This window comes from Formica exsecta, unplaced genomic scaffold (genome assembly GCF_003651465.1).
Source record: "Formica exsecta isolate Colony F162 unplaced genomic scaffold, ASM365146v1 scaffold26, whole genome shotgun sequence".
Lineage (NCBI taxonomy): Eukaryota > Metazoa > Arthropoda > Insecta > Hymenoptera > Formicidae > Formica > Formica exsecta.
The window spans coordinates 1,394,220-1,414,847 of NW_021849866.1; the positions used below are offsets into that span (position 1 = coordinate 1,394,220).

Consider the following 20,628-nt stretch of genomic DNA (forward strand, 5'->3'; position numbering starts at 1 on the left):
AATAATATAATATATATTATATATGTATATATATATTTATTACAGTTTTGAGAAAGTTCAATATGAAGAAAAACAGTAATTTAAAAAATAGCACATTTTAAGCGATGGAAAATATTTAAATGTATTTATGTGCGTGTTTGATATTATAATTTCTTTATCGTTAGATTTCTAAAACAGTTGTGTAATAAATGTATGTAATAAATTTATTTCTAATTATGGCCACAGCTGCAGAAAATATCAAAACAAATAAACCGATATTACGTTAATTATTCAAGCTAAATAATTTGGCACCCCAAGTAGAAAGCTTAAGTAGTTAAAGCCAGTCTGACCGGTCGGTTTAGAGAAATTCGAGGGATTTTAAGGAAGAAGGGCTATATTCCCAAGGGCACCAGGATTAAAATCTTGGTAAAATAGGCTGTGGAAGTGCCTGCCAAAAGAGAGTTTCGCGATCTGTAAATCCTTGGTTAAGCCGGAACGTGCTAAACGCGATTGGCTGAAAATAAGAGCGAGTGGCTCGATGAAATTTGCATAGTGGATGCAGATTTGCATGCGCATTGCATAACCTTTTTACAAATAACGCAAGATATAGCATAGATAACTTAAATATGCCGGATGATAAATATAGCGCGCGTAAAAGCTCTTGTCAAAATTTCCGATTAATTACAACTGTGTTGAGATAAATCTTGTATATAATTCTGGTTTTTATTTATTATTATATCCTTAAGATATTCTAAATTATAATTTCGAAAGATTATATTATTCCACAAATTTTGTCAAAGAATTCTCGTACATTAATCGTTTACTCCAAAAAATGTAAACTTTATTTATATTATCCATAAATATAATTTTGTAAAGTAAGACGGTATCTTTTCAAAATCGCATAAATTGGAATAAATTAGGATCACTGCGATTCAAAATTTTCTTTGCGGTTTTCGTTCATTTCCACCACTCGTATACCATAAAATCCGATAGAAGTGCGCTCTCTCGAGGAGTGCGCGTGCCGCAATTTAATTTGGCATACAGCGTGATGCAATTCGCAAGTGGAAGAAAGCTGGCTAATGGGACCGGGGTGACAACGACGACGACGACGGCAGAAGGAAGCCGCGGGGTTTCCGTCGACTCCCGCATTCAATTCGCTTCGTCGTCGCATCCGTGGTAATGGCGAATGACGCATAGCGTCAAAGATGCGCCGGAGGCCGTAAACTGGATCTGTTATATTTGACGGGAAAATACGCGGCATTTGTGCGAGTTCTGAGCATTACACTTTACTTTCACATTACAATTCACTATAGCAGGTCACGTACCGCGAAAAGTTTTCCATGCTCGTCGTTGTACGTTGAATTAACTGTCCGCGTGCCATAATTCATCACTATCACGCAACGGCGTCAAACCATCGCGAACAAGATAAATTAATGGTTAACGTAGGGACATGCTATTATCGCATCACGACAGGTCGCGCGTGCGCGATTTATCATATTACATTATAAATAATAGCGACAATAAAGTTAACGCCGATTAGTAGTTCTCCTTTCTTCTATCTTATTCATTAGTATTTATCTTTTAAATGATTAATATGCACTTTGATTTTTTCATCGGGTGTTACGTAAACGATCCGTTTACCGGCATGCAGTGTGAAATTACCCAAAAAATGTGAATCGTGCCGGAAAAAAACAAAACGATATCATGTAGAGTATTACACATATCGGTGATATCCTGCCTTTTTGTAGAATGCATTACTTGATTCGATGTTACATGATTCTGATTGCAAATACAAATTATTGTCCGTGTAATATATTTTCACATTTTTATATTAATTCTTCCTTGTATCTTTTTTTTCTGAAAAAACAATCGCAATAATGTTTACTCATTTATTAATACTTATAATATGACGTAACACAAAATGTGAGTTTGCGTGAGATAATAATGATGTATTCTTATTTTTAGTCACGCGAATATAATAAATGAGTTTATTCATCAAGACCGCGGCTCTTATTTCTTTGATGATGGTCTCGTTTCTTATTCGCCTTTGATATGTACATTGCGGCGAATTGAATAATGGAAAATAGACTGAAAATCTCTAGTAAAAAATGCATATTTATAATGAGATTTAATATCTATTAAATATGCACGCGCATATATCTAAATTTTTATTCATTTTATAATAATTATTATCATATATTTTTTTAAAATCCACTATTCTCCTACGTTTTCTCTTTTCTTTATATATTATTTAAAATAATAAATTATCATTGATAATTGCCGTCACATATATATACGCGCACATTAAAATACACGTATAATAAATTTAAAAAAATATATTTCCGAAAATTTAATTTCTCATATTTGAGTGGAAAAATAAACATCCGCAAATCAAACGAGCTTATGCAAGAAGTCGTTTAATATGCCATGTCACGTACTGAAACAGATTTTCTCCAGCTGCCATAGGTTCAGTTTAAATATCTGTGAATGGCAAATATATTCAACTTTTTAAGAACGCGAAAAATTATACGTACAAAGTACGAGTAACGAGATCTTAAATATTTCGGGATTTTAGAAAAAAAATGTATTTATTATAAAATAATAACACGTTTAATATTATTAGATATATGTATTATAAAATGATTACCTTGCAATTGTATGTGTGTATGTGCAACATTGCGTTATATATAGCAAAAATTTACATAATAGTAAAATATTTGATGGCATCTGATTAATATGCATAACAATATTTTAATTATCTTAGTTGCACAGTGAGAAATGTAATTACTACAAAACGTAAATTATTAATAATTTTAACAACTGATGATGCTAATTCAAATTAAATCAAGATTTTAATTATCTGAATATTTTTATATACCAAAATGATTATCTGTTTTTATGCTGATAAACATATCTCTGAATAAAAAAGCAGATAAAAGAGGGATACCTGCTACACCATTGCTACACTAAAAAAAAAAAGAAAAACATCATTTTTCACGATCGGAAATTTCGAAAGTTGTACCATCGGAAATTGAAACGGTGCGCAAATCATTGTCTGTTTGTATAAAGACGAATCGTCAACTATGTTAGATTTATAATACACGATACACATCCGTACGTGCGCTACGTACTAGATGATATTGTTTTTACTAAAATGAAACTGCTGATCGTGTCACGATTTCATCGTGGAAAATGATGAAACATCCGGCACGAACACTTATTCAACCTTTTCGATAGCCGTTCGGTAACAGCTGCAGCGTATCTGTACTCAGTACTCAATGAAAAATTTTCGCAGCTGTAATATCTTATCATTGCATTCGAATGATGCTTTTTCGATAAAAAAGAAAGAAATTAATAAAATTAAATCAAAATGAAAAAATTTATGCATATAGTTTTAATCAGCAATAAAGCTCCCAATGCCTAGATATTAGCGCAATTAGCGCCTCGAGAATTAATCTAACAACTTGTAATCTAACTCTTGTATTGTTTTGCGTACTTGCGAGATCGCATTAAAAGTGGCAAATTAACGGCGCCACATCGTTCTGTCTTCGCATTTGGGAAAGTCAGCGTGCTCGCAACTCGTTTATATTATTCGTTACGACATAAATTAGCTCGCGCGAACGGAAAGCGAATCCCAAAACTTCATTCGCCTGTTCCGAGGGTCGCGCACGTGATCTGTGTATCACCGCTTTCCCACTGCGACGGCGGCAGCTTATCCCGTTTTCGAAGGGGCCGTGAACGTGTGACCCACAGCCGTCGCATGGAATCCATTCTTCGGCGGATATGAGAAAACGAGCCCTCTCCAAATGTCCGCCGATATGGCCCCATGCGCGGGAATAAAGAGCGAGAATTATTAATCGTCTGGCATGCAGAGAAAAATGCGAGCAAAAATATGGAATCTTCAATCGTCACCTTTGAATCGTTTCACGTCATCTTTGAATAATAGTACAAATATATAGCTTGCTACTAACAAAAAATTAGTATTGTAGGAAAGGAAATATAATTTGTCGCGCAATTTCTAGTTAAAAATTATAAAACTTATCTTCTCTCTCTCTCTCTCTCTCTCTCTCTCTCTCTCTCTCTCTCTCTCTCTCTGCAAATATTTCTTACCGAGTATCTTCTCTTTTTTGATGGTAGGAGTGATAGACAATGAATGATTGAATGCTAAAGAAATTACATGTGGTTTCTATTTCTAACTCAATCTTCGACAATTGCTCTCGATAACTTTTCCGGAGAAAGTTTCCGCATTTATAGGCAACATTGAGACAGAGAAAGAAAGAAAGAGCGAGAGAGAAAGAGTTTACTTCCGTAAATCAGTTCTCCGTTTACTAGATAAAGTTTACGTTCTTTCGCATAACAGCAGCTATGTTTTTAGATTCACTGAGAAAATCGTGATTTTTATAACTGTCCCCACTAAAAAGTACTTTTGAGCCGATGGACTTTGATTTTATCGATAAACATCCTTTCGAGAATAGGTTTAGTACAAATAAACTTCAATTGATATAACAGGTTTCAACTGACAATACGCAAATATTTTTAAAAATTATTAATCAAAAGATTCTTTTAAAAAATTATATCTATATGTAAAATGTTCTATATTTAAACCATGTTTATAAACTATATATTAAATAGAAAGCATTCTAAAAATTTATGCACAAACTTTAACTCAATAATTACAAGTTTTATGCAAACATTTCCCATTTAATTTTCCTACAAAGAAAATTTGTGGGATTTAATCACTATGATTTTGCGTAATATTAAAAGTAGGATTTTAGCGAATTTTATCTCAGAAGCTTAATGAATAGCGAACTCTAAATTAATTTTTGGTAAACTTTTTGCGTAAAAATTTAAACAGGACATAATTATCGAATTATTTACCGTCGGATATTAGATGGTAGAGTAATATTGAGTTTAGTGATCTGAACGTTCTGTCTGAGAAAACTTTATTTTAGAGGTCTTCAAAAATAATATTACACAGGAAAAAGCTACATTTCTCGAGTCACAATATTATTATATGCAATAATAATAGCTTGAAACTGTATTATAAGTAAATTTTGCAGTATTACAAATACAAAAATTTAATAAAATATCAGAAGAAAAGAGTAAATCCGCTTTTAGTTTATTTCATTTTTCTAATGTTTTTATAACTTTATATGTCGCAATTTTTTTCAGGTTTTTGTTACGCAGGCGAGCACAATAAAAATACAATTTTTATTATTAATTTATTAAATTTAAAGTGAGCTAATAATTAAAAGTTATATTATACAAATTTAATCATTAGGATTAAAGACATTAATATGCATTGGAAATAATGAAAAATCAAATATTTTTTTGATGGTATATATCTATATCATAACTCTACGGAAAAATACGAAAGGATCGACAGCATTTGATATCGATTGAATGAATATACTCGTCTCATAAATGTTTACTCTAACAATAAACGGATCTATCATGATTTTCCCAATCCAAGCTGAGATCGTAGAGCCATTTGCGGTTTCATCGACTGACCGATGCACGTGATATGTTGCAACCTGTTGCTTTTGACGGACAGTCTTGAGCCTCCGCTATTTGGTGTCTTCTCGATCATTATTTAAATTAATTATATAGGAGAAGAGAAAGAATTTTTAAATTTATATTGCAAAAGTCAATTAAAACGCTTTCTCTTCCTATAATAAATTATTTAGAATGAATGAATTTAAGATAACTCAATAACCTAATTATTCACACAAATCCGTTTTTAATCCAATAACATAATTATTTACAATCCTATTTTTCTTATTCTCTCAAAGAGAGATTGCATATTATAAACGTTTATATGGTTATTACATTTATTACGATATTTAAGCATCAATACATAATTTTATAAAAATTTTATGATAATGTTACTTTTAATAGTGAAAATTATCAAACATCCTAGACAGAAAGCGTGGAACGTATACGAGTCGTGCGGCAAGAAATGTGTATATAAATTGATTATTGATGTACTGATTATTGTGGAATGCACGTATTGTTTCTTAGATGCGCATTTCATACATTTTTCAATTAATTATTGGGCAATGTTGGTGCTAATTAGCGCAATCAGCAACGTAATACTACAGAAAGCGAATTCAATTCCATCCTTGTTAAGCCGAAGTTATATCGCAACATGAAAAACGGTCGTCCGTTTATCAATTTCGCGGGCTGAACAATGCGCATTAGTTTACGAGTTCGCCGTTTGTACGCGCGTGCATAATAATTATCGTGCCGCGAATCTTCTGGCTGCAGTAAAGTTACGCGTTTCACCTCGTTACGCCGCAGTTTCTGCATTGAAGTCCGCAGGACGCGTTGTACTGTGAGCCACGACAAAAGAATGCACGCGTCTCAAAAATTGCTCTCATCTATCTCGGGGAGAAAAAAGCCTCGCAATTATTACATTACAATCTAATCTAAAAATTTTAAAAGTGTAATAATTTTGTAGTGAAGATAATTTTGTAAGAAAAAAAAAAAGAGGAAAGTGCGCGCACTCACGCGAGAATTTACGCCGCGTTACATTGTGGGTTAGTACATATTTCGCGTACGCGAGATACACGACTTTCTTTCTCGAAAGATATGTGCCGTCAGCAGGTATCGAGCAGAGATTTCCCCGCGGAGCCTCATACGTTGTTCCCGCGGCACACCCTTCTTTTCCATGCAAATTTCATCACGATCTTCGTGACACGCCGTGCTCTTTATCACACGCCAAAAAGCGCGATGATAAATTTCTAACTGCGCGAAATGGACAAACAATTTATATCGCTAACAACACGTGTCGTGGCTCTAGCTAAGCGATCGAAATTAAGAATGTATGTGTCATATGTCACAACATTGACAAAAGCATGAAAATTTCGAAGACTGTTCTACTATTTCTTCTGACTATCTGTGCAAAATCTGAGCACAATTCTCTTAACGGTTCGGAAATTATTTAAGTGTAAATGTTGATTCTTATGGAAAATCGCGTATTCTAACATTTATTGATAAATTTGCCAAGGGAAAAACATTGCCAACAAAATAAAAATTTTCACACATTAAGAAAACTCTAATAAATATTTATGCAAAACTTAATTTAAATCCACTTACTCATTTAAAACTTATTTACTAAAAATTCTAGAAAAATATTATCTCTCTCTCTTTCTCTCTTTCTGCAAATTACTCGTTTTTTTTGTTTCTTGCAGTTGATTTCAAAGGGTATTCACGATCAAAAGTTTTTGTCATAAATTAGGAAAAATATTAATTACAACTATTTTCTTTTACGAAGACTACTATTCTACAGCCGAAACGTCCTTAATGGACTAGAGAGGAATTAGTTTTCGAACTTGTCTATAAACCGTAACTGTCATGGATTTCGAAACTGTGCGATCGGAAAGCGCTGCGCAAAATTTACTTATTTAAGAGATAAGTGTTCTCGTCAAAAATTTATAGAACTTTTAAAGTTTCATCATTGGAAGAAGCGAATATTTTTGTCAATAATTTATTATAAATTTCAAAGCTATTGGGTCAGATTGGAAAAGTATCCAATTTTCCTTCAGATAGGATTACATTTTGATTTTAATAAATTATATTTGACGTACCATTTTTTAAAGAATTTCGTGATAAATTTCTCGTTTTTGATTAATTTTCATTGAAATTATCTGTTCCAAACAGTTAAAGAGATGTTATAATGGTTATTATAATCAGAGAATCATTTACTGTCCGCTATGAAAATATTCAAACACTGCGATTATAATACTTGTCATATTATCGAAATATTTCTCCGTTCTTATAGATTATTAAAATTATATGTATTTATGAAGAATGCATACAGACGCACACATTCTGGAATTGATACTGAACTGCGATCGGGATCGCCAGTTCGTCGGATCGCGCTTACACACGGACAAGAGAACAGCTATCAATCAGTGCAATCATCGAAATGGCGGCGGCAGTGAGATCAATCGCCACTGTCGGTGAAACAACTCCGCACCACGTTACGAGCCTCTCGATTCCACTTAGCTTTCACTATCGCGTTGCAATCGATTCGAGCGCAGCTTCCGTTCACATATAGAAGTACATCCGCCATTGCCGTGCGAGCGCAAAATGTCGTTGAAGTCGACGATACACACGAAAATGCGGCCATCGGAAACATTCTTGCGCCTTTTATTTTTTTCTATATACTTTCTCTCTTTATTATTAAATAAAAGTGTTTTGTAAAAAAATTGCACGTAACATAAAAAATAAAATTGCCGGAAGAAACATTTTCTTAAAAGTAATGTTTAAATATATATTCTTATAATATATTTTCTTTTCGCTATTCATTATTATATCACGTTTCAACGTAACTTGTTCACTTTAGTGATCGCCGCGCATGCAATCGAATCGCGCTTGACTTGCGCTTATACATATATTGAACAGCATCTACCATTCTCGTGCGAGAAATGTGTGTCATTAAAGTCGACAGGTTCGACGCGAAAACACGCGTTCTATCGAAAGCATCCCGCTGTAATCGAACCAAATTATGCAACAAATGGACTGATACGCGTTTTAACGGTTTTTTGGACGTCCAATTATTCGGCGTATTTATCAAAAATAATACAATACAACCCAATTTACACAAATAACAAACAAATAAACATAATTTAAATAATAACGCTGCACGCTAAAGTAAACAGCCCAATCGTATCGAAATAGTTGCTTTAATTCTTTTTTTTAATAGGTTAAAAATTAGAATTTAATATCGTGTCTTATTCACGATATTTTTCGGACGTTATTACAAACTTTTTATAGTTTTATCTTGCAGATTGAGAAATACATATTTAGAGATATATAGTACAAAATTAATCTACGCGATAAAATGAGACTAAAAATAGAGACTTCTAAAAGAGAAAAATGTATCTACATAAAAAACAACCGTCACGTCCAATGCAGACCATACGACAGCGACGAGTTTATCTCGTATCGTCGTATCTGATGCTCGCAAACTTGAAAACGGCGAGTGAAATAGCTTTCGAATTATTAAAGTTAAAGGATTAAACGTTGACAGATGTAATTTCAGTAACATTGATATTTTTGCGGATTTTTTTTTCTGAAACGATTTGCGGTGAAAATAAACGGACGTCGCTGTTATCGTCCTACTTTTGTTGTTGCATGCAGCGTTATTGCCGCAGCTTCGTTCGCTGCGAACCGCTGTCACCCTATATTACATACCCTTCGATATCGCTGTAACCCAACGATTCGACCAAATGTGGTCCGCTCGTCCCGTTACGACACGTGACAATAGACGTTTTCCTCTCGTTTATATCCTTTTTTATTATTTCTAGGGCAACTTTTTCATTTCTACGTCACACTGTTGCCAAATGTGACCGACCATTATACGACCTTCTTACCACAAGAAATTGCCGATAGTTTTTTATACAGCGTACTAACATCTTACGAAAACGTGACCGCGCTGTACAACTCACAATTAGTCGCATTCTGGATTTTTGGTAGAAAATGAAAAAAAAAAATCCGAGGAAAACGAGGTCGCACGTGCCGTGAAATTCCACGAGTAGGTGAAATAATTGTTTTCCGTTCACTGATAGACTTTCTATAATCTCGCGCAATTGATTACGAAAGTCGCTGCACGTTCAAGAAGATTACAAAAAGGCGTTAGAAGTAATGAAAAAGAGCTTCTGTAAGTTGCGATGACATTACAATCGTCTTCGGCACAAATAGTTTGGAACGTCGACGAGCAAATTTTCCGTACGTGCAAGTGAAAGGCGGCTATCCTAATCAACGAAATACGCGTAATAAAAACGATCGGTCGTCATCCAATAATGTGCATTGGTCGTCGTTCACGTATCAATGAGTTTCGAGAAAGTTGTGACACTTCTATTTTTTTGGCGAAAATTAAATAATTAGACACAATGTATTGATCGGTGAATATAGTTAAAGGGTTAAAGAGACAGATCTCGACTGGCAATTAAGTGACACACAAAGAATCGAACTTTTTACTTCTACAAAGCTTGTTCCGATCCTTTTTTTCTCGCCACGACAGTGGACTATCTGATATCGTTTTAAAAAAATTGAAAACAGTTGTCGATAAACGGGAATCGAGAAATAGCAGTCTGATCGAAATATAATGGCGGGAATGTTATAACAATGTAGTAACAAATGCATATTGTTTCCAATCTTTTCCAATATTGAGTTAAAAGTATTATTCTATATCTTAATGTGCTCCATTTTAAGTAAAAATAAAATACGTAGCAAAACAGACATTTAATATTTTTAACTCGTTTTTGAGATAAAAAGTTTTAGTTTACCTGAATCTACAAAAATATGATTTTTCTAATCTTACCATAAATCATGTAAGAAAATTAAGTATGTAAAAAAATTCAATGTTTTCAATTTTATAAGTACAATGAATATATATGTATAATTCTCTTTTGTATATTATTGCATAACATTATATTTATTAATTACGCGAGTGCCATTTATAAATAGATTTAATATCAAAGAGTTATTTTTATAATATTTTAGTGTCGCGATACCATTGAGATTTATTATTCCGCTGCTATCGTTATCGACTTTCATGCGCCAGTATTCTTGACTCTAACTTCGAAATTGCACTTGCAGTTGCGCTTCTCTGAAATTATACATTCGCTTGGCGCGATTGTTTGACTTCGCCTAGTCTGTTTGTTCTTCTAAAACTCAATATCGTCCACGCCGTGTCCGCTATCAAATACAAATACTATGAACTCCCTCTTGAACAATGATGAATATCTGGTAAACACGTGTCAGCGGGAAGTACTTTGCACGATCGTCTTTGTACCACGTGACCTTCGTGAAATACATTATTTCGCTTTTCCTTTGTACATGCTAAAATTAATGATACTATTAAAATGTAGTAGCAAGCATGTAAATGCGTTCTATTGCCGCGCGTAATAAACTGCAGCCACAAAATACGCTTTTTGTGAGTATATTTTGCTTTCAACATACGCTCACACAACAACGATAACATACTGTTCAATCGTTTAATAAATCAATTAAATCTCAATTCTTTATGGCAAAAACAAGATAATCAGTTATATATCTGATCGAACAGATTTCCACCGTGTGTTTTGCAGTTCGTTTTTTGCTAATGACGCGAGTGATCGTTCGTAGCGTCGAAAATAATTTCCAATACATATGTTATTAGAGGAAATACACAGTTACAGTACATAATTTATCTATATTATATTTTTTTAATTTATATTTTTCATTAATATAGTTTTTCTGTATTAAGATAAATGTATAAGAATATAATGTGTAACAAATATATAAAAGATCTAAGAAAATATAAGAATTTATTGATCGTAAATATTTCTTAAATTCTGTATAAAAAAGTGGGTAAATATAGAAACAAAAATAAACTACATTATAGATTAATCGCACATTATAATTGAGAAGCATCGTTTCTATTATTTTATTCCGTGCTATGCATCCCCACAACCTTCGCGCTTTCCCGTACGTTAAAGCATCCCATTGTGAAGGATCGATAATATGCACGTCACAGCCATGATCAAACACGACCATTTAGGTGGCCATTAACCCGATTTTCGCGCTACGTTTCACTACTCATTCCTGGTAGACAATGCCAGAATGTTTTCCAGATAATCGTTGCAAGTGAAGAAAACCGGTCACAATTTACCTGCGATGTGTACGTGTGTGTGCGTTACCAGCACCACAATGGCGCCATAAAAGCGATCTGGTTAACGTTTATCTAACAGCCGGCTCGTTTGCGGACCCAAAAAGAACACTCCCTTCTGTTCGCAGAATTCTGGTCTTCCTTTCCAAGTTTTTCGACAAAACCGACTTTCTACACATTCGAATAAGAATTAAAAGAGCATAGTACTTACTTAGAACAAGTAGCTGCATCGTTGCAATGCAGCGATAAAATTGCTAAATGTCTTGTACATAAATTCAAATTATATATGCATTTTAATTGTTTATGACAATAAATGCATTGTAATAGAGAAAAAGAGAATAATTTAGAAACTTAATTTCAATATGTAATATTAGCCATTAACTTGTAAACATTTATAAATAATTAAAGTTTTAACAAAAAGAGGAAATTCTGTACGAGATAATTTTAAAATTACATTATTTTAATAAGTTTAATTCATTAAAATCAAAAAACATTTTAATTTTGAATTATCATTTTTTTAAATTAAAAAAACTTTTGACATGTAAAGAAAGAGACAAAATCTATGATAACTACTTTTTACTCAACATATTTGCAATTCTCTGTAAACGTTTACAAATTAATGACTGCTACTATAATTATCGTGAAAAGTTGGTTTTTGAGGTTGATATTTCGCGAGTTTAACCGTGCTGCACTATCCGACAATTTATCCAGGGAATTCAGAAGTTTCCCATCCAACAGTTAATCCGGTCGTGCGAGTACGTCGCTCCCGTTAAATATCGGTTGAGAGTTGACAACAGTTTTGTCGTTTATTTGCTTTATCAATTTAAACAGAAACTCAATGTTTTCGGCAGCTACACGAAAGAATTGAATTGTCCCTGAATATATATGTTATTGATTATTGTATATTCCTCTTAATTCTATTTAAAACTTAACCGAAGCACGCGGTTCCCGCAATTTTAAGTCAGTTTGCGATTTATATCAAATACTGCAATTTGCAGTATAAACACACAGCAATACACAGTAATAATATTTGCTGATTTCGTAGTGTTAATTGCTAAACAAAAAGTAGAAATTACACGTTAAATATACGATAATTAAGGCTCTATGATCACGTACAAAGAAGTAAAATAATTTATATCTCTAAAAGTTAGACTACTTGCAATCTTTAGCAAAATACTTTTCTAAAGATATTTTTTATGTATCTTGTAAAAGTTTCTCTATTTTGTAAAAATTAATTTTGTAAAAACGTATCAACAATATACGACGCAAACTGAGATAAATAAATTAATTTTTTAATTGAATTTATTCAATTTGCTGTTCATTTTGATTGGTTACAAATCTCTCATTATACATATTTTATAATGACAAACTTTGTCATAGTTTCAAAAATTTTTGCAGATTATTTAGGCAGTGTTCAATCGCGATATCGCGGTTATTATTGACAAATCACAGTGTACAGTTTTTTTATCCCACAATTATGTTCTGCCATCTTATAAAACCGGTAGGGTATATAGGTATAAGAATAACCTGTGATACTTGACGAAAGCATAAAAGAATCTTCGCGCTCGCGTATATAAATGAAACTATAAAGCAGTTTATAAACCGTCAAAATTGCGCCGGGACGTGCATATACATATATATTTCCACCGACTACCATAATCCATCCGGCCATGAGCGGGCGTGGGTTGTTCCTCGGAGATTAGGACCACCTTATCCAAACTAACTCCCTACGGATCGATACTTTCTTCATTTACTTTAATCCGCGAGAGAGCAAGAGTAGGACAGAAAAATTAAATTTCATCCTATCATTCGTTTTTCTATATCAAGTTACTAACTCGATGGTAATTGCTTTATATTGATTCGTTTAATCGAACTGTTTCGAGCAAACTAAAAATCTGCACAGTAATAGCCAAATACAGATCTAGATCTATCATTGCCATGAGAAGTGCATCTCATTCACGTCTATGTTTTAATCAGCCTCTCATAAACGATGATATTATCGAAAGTGAAAAAAATAACGTTAAAATTAGATATGTGATATTTAAAATATGTGAAGTATGACGTTGTATGGAAAATAATAGCTTAAACTAAGAATTTTGTTAAAGTATATAAGATCGTTTTTTGAAATTGATTGTAAAAGTTAGGGTAATTTTGTTAAAAGTCTCTTATATAATTAATTGCTAATATTTCAGAACTCGAGAATGATAGATGTTTCGACATTCCGTTAAGCGAAAATCAATTCCACGAGTTGGCAAAAAATCTGTTATTATAATAATAAAATGTGCAGTAAAGGTGGTATGTATATTAATTTTATAAATAAGACATATGTGCAAATTGTTAATAAAAAAAATAAAAAAAAATAGAATCACGACAATCATGTAAAGAGCTAAGAGATTAATAGGCTGCGTAGATGCGTTGGAGGAAATGCGATGTGGTGATACGTCGTAGTCAGAATTTAAAGTTAAAGTGAATTTACGCTTTTAGAATGCTAGAATGAAATTCTACATAATTCTATTTCCCCGGGAAGGGACGTCAAATTCCATTTGTCACAATTCGTGCACTTTTTCTAACAAGCAAATTCGCTTTGCAGAAGTTTTTCGCGAGGAACATGGTCATCGTGGATTCTTGCAATTACCCGCGCCAAACGGCAGAATCGTAATTGTCAAGTACGATTTACTGAATGGACGAGTATTTGCGGAATCTAATTTAATAAGTTTAAACAAAATTTTTTTTTTTTAAATATTTATCGACCATTTGCGGGTAGCAATAGCTGGTCTTCTTTGTTAGTATAACCAATTACAGCAACACATAACCCATCTACATCGATATTGGCAATGTAGAAATAAAGGCGTTTTAATTAAATTTAATTAAATTTTTATGCGTTCATAAATATTGCGCAATGTTAATTTATTAAAAGTCAGGAAAAATGTCAACGTTTTAGTAAAAACTTCAAAGAAATTGAGAAAGTTATATTATCTGTTAAAATAACGAACATAGTTTTTCCCGTGTCAATTTAATTAATTAAATATATTTATTTAACGTGCCAGCGATTGTTTTTTATCTTATTTGTTTGGACGGAGAAACGATCGTGCGAGGCTTTATCGTGTCACGCTACACAATTCGTGTAACATATGGACCAGTCTACAACATTCTACGACCTACATAGACCAAGCTGTAAAACCTTTTTATGGACTCTTGAAACCCGTAGGTCTCTCACCTAGTCGTTGCTATAGCGCGGTCTGCGAAACATTTATGAACTTTCGGAATCGTATAGTATTTTTCAAGCATTCCATCCTTTTGCTTTTCGAGGAGCGAGATTATATTTCTACACAAACGATAATAGTTGCTGTCCGCTAAATCACATAATGCACGATATGTGATTTCCTATTATTGCATACAATAATTAGTCAATTCTAGCGTGTAATCTAGCTTGAAAGCTGCTTAGTTGAGTGTTTTGCATGAATAATAATATATCTAAATTTGCCTGTATTCATCTCATCTAGATTTTATCAAATTTTATCATGATAATATTGAATATAAATGATTAAATCTTATCGCGTTTAATGCAATATGATAGAAAGTAATATATAATGCATCTTTGCCTGATGTTTCGTACTTTTCATTTGCGTGAAACGATTATATTCATATGCAGGCTATCAAAAATTTACCGGAATAAATACATTGACGATAAATTTGTATAATTTATATATCCTTCATTAGAATGATGTTGGCACAATTTAGGGATGAAAGGGTTAAAAAGCAGAGCTCTCCTACTCTACATGAACGTCTACAAAAACGTAATCCTGCCGGATAATCTATTGCTTATTTGAACCCTTCTGCAATGAAGGGCGTATATATACACACGTCTAACAATTATTTAAAACTTTGCGACAAGAGCGGGCAAATTTGATAATTGTTTATTTTAAAAAATTAGAGGATTTATTACAATAATTTTATTTTTATATATTAATCTCGTAAACTGCACCAAGATCAAACAGCACAATATGCTATTTTGTTTACAACTATTTATAGATAAACAGCTTATCTTTTAAATACAAAAATAATATATGTAATATATAACATTATATGGAAAATCAATAGATCGGAATACAAAACGCGGAGTATTAATCATTTATTTATTAACTATCTAATTTTAAAGTATAAAAGCGCGTGTTATACGTGTATTGTGTAAGCATTTTGCCAGAAAGGAAAAATTAATTTAAAATCGTTTAGCATAATAATGAAGGAAAAACGAAACAATCATATTTTGATATCAATCAATTTTGATGTATAAACAAGGGACTAAGAGTCTAGTCGGCGAAAAACAAGAAAGATTGCATATTACAGAATAAATTAGTAAGTTTACATAGAGTTATAATACGATGCACGCGTCGTAAACAGCCCATGGCTATGACGCGACGCCGTCAAAGAATTAAGATTAAGCATTTTCTGTCCGACGAGGTAGAAAAAAGTATAAAGCCAGAACGGAGATTGCGTCTGTCACGCGTTGGCGCGACATGTGAACCTATAAAAATCCGCCCCCGCGTGCCGACGAAAGTAACCGGCGATCTTTCACGTGCGCATGCACGACAATGCGGATTCCGCGAATCGCGATTGTACACGGTAGCGTGTTCTCCGTGGCTTTGAATCACTTCTACGACTCGACAATGCAAGCAGAATTGGAAATGCCAAATCCGCCTGTTCCCTCGACGGTATACATATATGTATACGGCGCATATGTACGGTCCCCGTTGTATGTTTACATGTACATGCCGTATAAGCATACTTATATAGGGTGATCGGCTTGACACCGTTAAGAGCATCGTCTCACATCATAATACTTTGACTCACGCGAGTGACTGCTTCGGAATGATTGTATTTTCATCACAATTTTAGCGTCGAATGTTACATTGACTCGCGGTGTAGAAATTTTACCTCCAATTTATATATCCATGTATAATTCTTTGTCATATATTTTGCAAGTAAAAACTTACGATCAGAAACCGAAATTTTGGATCACATATGTGGCAAGAAGGTTAATGAAAGTATGAAATGGCGTAAAGTTCAAGAGATTGAAATGAAACCGACCACCTTGTACCCGTTAACGTACCCGTGGATATACCGATGGATCTCAATCGACGGGGCGGATTTGACGTTTCGGATAGCGTGAGATATATCTTGCTGCGAGATCTGAACCAAGCGAGGATCCGTTCTCGATGCGAATAATTAGTAGGGAGTATCCATAGTACACTCACACACACGCGCGTCGATTTATTCGAAATAATCCAAACTATTAATTCAGGGCTGGCATTAATAACGCTTAGGAATGCATTAAATCGAAAGCGTAAAAATCTGAGTACAAAAAGCGTTTTGTTATAATACAGCGCGGACTATTTTATGTAGACTTTATTACGTTTCGCGTAAGTTAGATAATTTTCGAGATTTATGTATCTTTATAGAGGAAAAAACGGATATGCAGAGCTTTGCAAGTCGAGTTTACTTTTTTTTCAAATGGGAAAATGTGTATCTATAACTGATAATCCCCTCCTAATCCGATTGCACATTTTAAATTTGACAAAAAAATACAGCTACAAAATATTTTATATGATAATTAATTAATCTAATATTAATAATCATCTACGCAAATGCGTGTCCATATATGAATACCTTATATACATTTATGAGAATAGATGGTAGCTTAAGTCGATAATGTGATGAAAGTATATTATATGCATATGTGCATTTCGGGCATAGAATACTATTTAGAGAATTTGATGAAATCGATACTGCAGCACGAATAAGCGGTGGATGAACAGACGTCATGTGCATGCATATTCACGTGTACTTTCATTCACGCCGCAAAATATGTGCAGCTGCCACGAGCGTGCAGAATATGCGATCTCAAATTGAATCTATTCAAGCTCCGATATAAAAAGTGACGCATTTATTCGGCGCTATCTTGAATCAGTGAATCGATTGCGTTTGCTATACTCTATATAGATATTGCACGTTACGCGGATATACGAGATATGAACAATTATACGGTCATCCATCAGCGCGGATACGGTGAGAAAAATAGAGATTATCAATGAAATCACTCTATGAAGAATTGCCACAAAAAGCTGAGAAAATGAACGTACACGAGAATGAGATAGAGACGTTCGGTTCGACGTTACTTTAACGACGATGGAAGATTTGTGAAAACATACAAAAGGGATACGAACCTTCTCGCTCGCAAAACTTACGATTACGGGCGGGAAAATCGGACAATTCCTACATTTCTCACGGAAATGCGGGCGTGTAAACATACAAACACACGCGTACAAAAACACTCTTTTTACTGAGCGTTCTATTACGCACGATTAATCCCAAAGATTCAGCGATGCTTCTTGTCGCCATTTTTCTACAATAATTTTTTTCCGTAATAACCGTAAAAAGAGCGACATTAGTATCAATTCGATATTAATATCGCTCTTTTTCGACAGATATTTTTCATCATTTATTATATTCTACATATAATAAATGATAAAAAATATCTGTCGAGTTGATATTAACATCGCTCCTTTTATGATTATTTGACATAAAAATTGTAATTTCAAGTGGCATGTAATAATATTGTTAACATTCAACAAGTTTATGGACAAATTATTTTCGACGGTCATTTCAATATTTGCTTTTATTATAATTTTAAAAATTCATAAAAAGACATATATATGATATGTATATATATCAGTTTTTTTAAATTTTAATCTATGATTTATAATTATAAATTAATATAAATGTAAAAATCATAAATTAATAAATGTAAATATTTTTCTATAATGATTGAATGATTTTTTCATTATTAGGTACAATATTAAAAATATTGATTCAAATTTCGCATCGTATATAAAAAATTGTGTTTGCTTCAATAGAAAATCCGATGAATATTTTATATCTTATAAACGCATATATGATGTTTTGCATTCGCGAATTTCAACGCTTTTGGTATTATTATAATTTCAGTGAATTCGTTGCATTCTACGAATGAGAACATTGTTGCGTGGTAAAAGCTTTCAAGCTCTTGACTATACTCGCCAGTAAAAATCGATTCCTACATTTACGCGATACTAACAATAAGTGATAGCTTTTTTTCCATTTGGATAGAAACGTATAGAATCGTATAGAAACGTATAGAATCATAGACGTTCCACAATATTTAAGTCAGTTAAATGCGTTGTAAATATTCTGATTTATCTGAATAAAAAAATATTACTTAATAATAAATTATACCTATATATTATTATTTGGAATTATATAGTAAATCTCAAATCATTAATAATTTTTGAAACATTGCTTGTGTGAAAATATATGTTGTGCTTTTAAAACGTATGTATTTCAAAGATATCTGCATATACTTTTCTCTTTAGAAATTCTCTCTAGATTGTTTTCACCAGTTTCCATTCGATCATTAAACAGATTTAAACAAGATGGCAACCTTTAACGAGCATGGACGGCTCAATGCCTTGCTAAATGCCTTTGGAATTACTGAAGTTGTCGTCTCGAATCCTGACTGCTTTCCCCATTCAAGAAATATCGTTACTGTTTAATGATCCTTACTAAAATCTTACATTCTATGTTTCTTCACATTGCAAGTTATCAACACTTCTTAAAGATTTAATAGCATGACTTTGTCGACAGTTACAAAATTCAATGGAATTCTTAGTAATCCAAATCAAAATTTTTCTCGTATTTTCGATCTCAATTTTATTACATTTATGAATTTTTGAAAATTTTGATATTTTAATTTATAAAATTAAACTCATATTTTGTATTTCAAATAAACAATAAACAAACAGTTTTCCAGTTAAAGATTAAAAAAAAAAAAGCTTTCGATAAAATTATAAATTAATAGTTTCTCTCTCAAGAGAGAGTGATTTGACTCCTTGAAGTATCAAAAATGTTAAATGTTAGATTGAAAATTAAAATCGACAGTAGGGGAAATATTTCGACTCAAGACGAGAAGCTTAACAAATCAATTTTTTTGTTATTAAAAACAATAAGAATAAATCTTCATATAAATTGATCGCGACGATTAGTATGCCGGTTATATCAAAGTTCGGATATGCTGGAATATTTGTGCAAAAGTTTAAATGCGCTTATTATGCGCCTGCGAACGCATGCTATTACAGCGAATTTCGCTGAGTAAACATGCGTCTCAAAGGCCCCAGTTTATTCCGTTAATCTGGAGTTCAAATGTCACGATGACGCATGTGCACGGCAGTATGCACGATTAATTGATGTCCTCAAGCGATCACGAGCCGCCCGAAGGAGATATCCTCCGTCGTCGGCTTTCGTCCCCGAAATCCGAAGTAGGTCACGAGAGAATTGATGGGTAGTGTGTAATAGACGATGAAAAATCGCCCTTGTTCGAAATTAATCGTTCCCCTCCGGCCGAGATGTAACGGGACGTTCTTATGAAAAATTTTCTCGGGACATTAATGGTATTTTAATACTACAGGCTATATCTTGATTTATGTTTATAATTAATATATGATATCTATATATGCGATCGCGTCGGCGGTACGGTTCGATCTGAAAATAAGTGATAAATTCTCGCGCATTAATTAAAATGAACAATATTATTCGCCCTGGAAAAATTATACAAACCGCTGATACAATGAATTTTGCTATAGCAATAAATGACGTATCAATATATTAGTTGCATACATTAATTACATACTATATTTCTGACATTTTCATTAAGGAATAAAACAGACAATTGCGATATTTTCAACGTTAATTACAAAACTCATTGAAATAACGATGTAATGAAAAAATGTTGTATGCAATTGAAAATTCGCTACATTTAATGAGCTCTGTATGCGGCTATTTCAACGAATCTTGCTACTCCAGACTTCGCCCTTTTTTTTTTGCAGCATGTTTCGCTCCAGTTTATTAAAAAATAAAGAAATAAAAAAAAACATACTCGTGTAGAGTTTTCCCTCGGG

General features: G+C 33.0%; 1 protein-coding gene across 2 annotated transcripts in view; it reads left to right on the top strand.

Annotated features, from left to right (window-relative positions):
- LOC115236708 (neuronal acetylcholine receptor subunit alpha-7-like) overlaps window positions 1-20,628 on the top strand; it is a 220,135-nt gene that overhangs the window by 100,911 nt on the left and 98,596 nt on the right. The gene's annotated exons all lie outside the window — the stretch shown is intronic.